Raw genomic sequence first — 4,909 nt, forward strand, 5'->3', positions numbered from 1 at the left:
TACGTATGAGTTTTGGAACTGTCGTAATCTCTGATTAGCCTTTGCTTTATGGCGCGAGGTAAGACTTAGGGTAATTAAGGTGTTACATTTAGTGGTATCAGAGTGGTTCGTCTTCGTGAGCCTGAGGGATGGACCGATTGTGCTTCATTGCATACTCTGTGTGTCTTTTTCTTTGATGCTATTAGGTTATCTGTTTGATATTGCATAGCATGCTTGTTTGTGAGTGCCTGCTTGGGATAATTGAAGCACTAGGCTTTTGATATTGAGACTGATCACCTTGATATCGATTGTTTGGTGTAGACAGAAACCCTAATGGCCACTCGCGGGCGAGGTCGAACGCGTACCCAAGAGAGTAGGAATGAGCAACCGGCTGATAACCATGCCGAGTCTATGGTGGCCATGGCTAACTTAACGAACACCATGGAAGCGAATGCTGCTGCGACTCAGCAAGCTGTGCAGAGGTTAGGCCAACCGGCGAGGAATGGTAATGTGAATGGCAAAGGAAATACCAATGATAATGTTGAGGGAAATGGCGATAACACGGGAGGAGTTCCGATGACCTTGGCGATGTTTTTCAAGGTTCATCCGCCCACTTTCCGAGGATCCATAAATCCTACTGAAGCGGATCACTAGTTTCAGGCTATAGAGCATGCTTTACAGGCGCAGCATGTTCCACTCAATCAGTATGTAGAGTTTTCTACTTATCAGCTTGTGGGAGAGGCCCAGCCCTGGTGGTAAGCAGAGTGACGCTTGCTACAACTTCAGAACGCTGACATTCTGTGGGAGGTGTTTCAAACGGCCTTCTATAAGAAGTATTTCCCTGAGTCTGCAATGGAGGCAAAGGAGATGGAACTGATGCAGCTGAAGCAAGGTTCCATGTCTATGGCAGATTACACCAACAAGTTTGAGGAACTCTGTAGGTTTTCTAGGGTATGTCAAGGTGCCCCGGAGACTTACGAGAGTTGGAAGTGCATTAAGAATCAGAGAGGTTTAAGGGATAGCATTATGACTGCTGTGGCGCCTATGGAGATCCGTGTCTTCTCTGACTTGGTGAACAAGGCGAGAGTGGTGGAAGAATATGCCAAGACGGTAGCTTCATCCAAGGAAACTCGTGGAGGGAGCTCTAGTCGGGGGCGTGGCAAGTATTTTCATCCGAAAGGGCAAAGCTTCAAGAGAGGAGGATATGCGCTTCAAGGTCAAGGAGGTTTCAGAAAGAACACTCAGACTCAATTTCAGTATGCTAAGGGGAGAGGAAATCAGAGTAAGAATTCTCCGGATTTGACTTGTGTACATTGTGCGCGTTTCCATCCTTATGACTCATGCAAAATTGGTTTAGGTGGTTGTTTTATTTGTGGGTTTTCTGGCCACATTGCGAGGGATTACACTCGTGGGAGGAACCAGAATGCGGGCCAGAGTCAGCATCAAGGTCGAGTCTTTGCTGTGAATGCCAAGGATGCTTCTAAAGCGGATCCGTTGATGAAAGGTATATGTCTAATTGGTGATAAGTCATTAGTTGCATTATATGATACTGGAGCTTCGCATTCGTTTATTTCATTTGCTAAAGTTGAGAAACTAGGCTTGAAAGTGTCAGAGTTACCTTTTGATATGCATGTACATACTCCGCATCAGACAGTTATGACTAGGTCAGGTTGTAGACAAGTAGGTTTCAAGCTCGAGGGTAGAGACTTTGTGCAGGATTTGATCTGTTTACCAATGGTGGGGCTAGAGATGATTTTGGGGTTTGATTGGCTGTCGAAGAATCTGGTTTTGTTGGATTGTTTTGAACGGACAATTCGGTTTATGCCGGACAGAGAAAAGGGAGCGGTGGTAGCTATGGGATATTACCTGAACTCTGTAATGGTGCATTGTAGTGGGAAGGAGTGGCAGGGCTATATTCTATTGGCTGCTAATGCGTTGGGTGATGCCCAGAACTTGGATCAAATACCAGTGGTTAAAGATTTTCCAGAAGTGTTCCCGGAAGATATCCCTGAGTTTCCACCTCAAAGGAAAATTGAATTTACGATTGAATTGGTGCCGGGAGCCGGACCAATGTCGATTGCGCCTTATAGAATGGCTCCGATAGAGCTGGCAGAGTTAAAGACTCAGTTGGAAGAGCTTCTGAACAAGAGGTTCATTCGACCGAGTGTATCACCGTGGGGAGTGCCAGTTTTATTGGTAAAGAAGAAAGATGGAGGAATGCCATTATGTGTGGATTACCGACAGCTGAATAAAGTGACTGTGAAGAATAAGTACCCGCTGCCAAGGATAGATGACTTGATGGATCAATTACAAGGAGCTGGAGTGTTTTCCAAGATAGATTTGAGATCCGGTTACCATCAGATAAGGGTGAAGGAGGATGATATTCCTAAGACTGCGTTTAGAACACGCTGTGGACACTACGAGTTTACGGTAATGTATTTTGGGTTAACGAATACACCTGCTGTTTTCATGGATTACATGAACAAAGTCTTTCGTCCCTTTTTGGACAAATTCGTGGTGGTTTTCATAGATGACATCTTAGTTTACTCTAAGATGGCAAAGGAGCACGAGGAACACTTGAGGACTATGTTGCAAATCTTAAGGGAGCGGAAGTTGTACGCTAAGCTGTCAAAGTGCGAGTTCTGGAAGGAGGAGGTAAAGTTCTTAGGCCATGTGGTGAGCAAAGGAGGAATAGCTATAGATCCTTCTAAGGTAGAAGCGGTGATGGAGTGGGAAAGACCAACGACGGTGACGGAAATTAGGAGCTTCTTGGGCTTAGCAGGATATTACCAAAGATTCGTTGAAGGATTTTCCGGGATTGCATTACCAATGACGAAGTTAACAAGGAAAGAAGTGCCATTTGTGTGGACGTCGGAGTGTGAAGAGAGTTTTCAGACTTTGAAGCAGAAGTTAACTTCAGCACCTGTTTTAATCTTGCCGAAACCGCATGAACCGTTTGAAGTATATTGTGATGCGTCACTGAAGGGTTTGGGTTGTGTGTTAATGCAACACCGGAATGTGGTGACTTACGCATCGCATTAGCTGAGACCGCATGAGGTAAACTACCCCACTCATGACTTGGAATTAGCGGCAATTGTGTTTGCATTAAAGATTTGGAGGCACCACTTGTATGGAGTAAGGTTTAGCATCTTTTCTGATCATAAGAGTCTCAAGTACATCTTTAATTAGAAAGAGCTTAATATGCGCCAGAGGAGGTGGATGGAGTTGCTTAAAGATTATGATTTCGAGTTGAGTTATCACCCTGGAAAGGCGACGTGGTAGCAGACGCTTTGAGTAAAAAATCTCTAACAATAGCTTGGATGAGGATTAAGGAAGAGGAGCTAGTAGATAAGTTCATGGATCTTAAGCTAGACATTGGTGAAGTTGCTGGAAGAGCTTGTTTAAATCAGCTGTAGATCTCAAGCACGTTCAAATAAAAAATACAAAGGGCTCAGCAAGATGAGCAGAAGCTTCAGCAGTTGTTTCAACCAGTTGGTGATAAGAGGCGTGAAGAATTCACTAAGGATGATGAAGGGTTATGGAGGTACAAGCGAAGAATTTGCATACTGGATGTTGGGAGTTTGAGATAGGATTTGTTGTCGAAAGCTCACAACAGTGGGTTTTCTATTCATCTCGGAAGCACGAAGATGTATTATGACTTAAAGAAGATGTTCTGGTGGCTAGGGATAAAGGGTGATATAGCAACAGTAGTATCCAAGTGTTTAACTTGCCAGAAGGTAAAGATAGAGCACCAGAAACTGTCGGGAATGCTACAACCACTTGAGATTCCTCAGTGGAAGTGGGAAGGAATTGCCATGGATTTTGTGACCGGTTTACCGAGGACTAGGTCGGGATTTGATGCGATTTGGGTGATCGTGGATCGCTTGACCAAATCCGCTCATTTTCTGCCTATCCGAATAAATTGTTCTATGGAGGAGTTGGCGAGATTGTACATCAGGGAGATAGTAAGGTTGCATGGTGTGCCATCGAGCATAGTGTCGGACCGTGATCTCCGATTCACTTCAAGGTTTTAGAGAGATTTTCAAAGGGCTTTCGGTACGAAGCTATGTCTCAGTACTGCATACCATCCCCAAACTATTGGACAGTCGGAAAGGACTATTCAAACCTTAGAGGATATGCTGAGAGCATGTGTTTTGGATCAACCCGTAAGTTGGGACCGATACATGCCATTAGTGGAGTTTGCGTACAACAACAGCTTTCATGCAAGCATTGAGATGGCTCCGTATGAGACCTTGTATGGACGAAAGTGCCAGTCTCCCCTTTGTTGGTATGAATCTGGTGAAGCAAGTGTTTTGGGTCCTGAAGTAATAGCAGAGACTACTGAGAACATTAAGAAGATTCGTGCACAGATTCTAACTGCTCAGAGTCGACAGAAGAGTTATGCGGATCAGAGGAGGATACCGTTAGAGTTTTAAGTGGGAGAACATGTATTTCTTCGGGTGATACCGACAACTGGGATTGGAAGAGCAATTAAAGACCAAGAAGTTGAATCCAAGATATATAGGACCGTTTGAGATTTTGAAGAGATTCGGGCCGGTAGCGTATCAAGTTGCCTTGCCACCTCATCTGTCTAACTTGCATGACGTATTCCACGTGTCACAACTCCGTAAGTATACGTCGGATGCGGGTCATGTGTTGGAGCCTGAGTTGGTTGAGTTAAAGGAGAACTTAACCTTCCAAGTAACGCCAGTAAGAATCGATGACACTAGTGTGAAGAAGCTGCGAGGGAAAGAAGTTCAGTTGGTTAAAGTTGCTTGGGAGCGAGCAGGAGTAGAAGAGCACACTTGGGAATTGGAATCTGAGATGTGAAAGGATTATCCCGAGCTTTTCTACGGTAATTCAAATTTTGAGGGAAAAAATTCTTATTTGGTGGGGAGAATGTAAGAACCGCGACTAATCAACCGGTTAA

At 44.5% G+C, this 4,909-nt stretch overlaps 1 pseudogene; it reads left to right on the plus strand.

The window, feature by feature from the left end:
- The first annotated feature begins 420 nt into the window (after nt 1-420).
- LOC148567083 (uncharacterized) lies at nt 421-3,395 on the plus strand (annotated as a pseudogene).
- Nucleotides 3,396-4,909: the final 1,514 nt, after the last annotated feature.

The sequence above is a fragment of the Arachis ipaensis genome, chromosome B4 (genome assembly GCF_059453495.1).
Source record: "Arachis ipaensis isolate K30076 ecotype BB chromosome B4, ASM5945349v1, whole genome shotgun sequence".
In the NCBI taxonomy this organism is placed as follows: domain Eukaryota; kingdom Viridiplantae; phylum Streptophyta; class Magnoliopsida; order Fabales; family Fabaceae; genus Arachis; species Arachis ipaensis.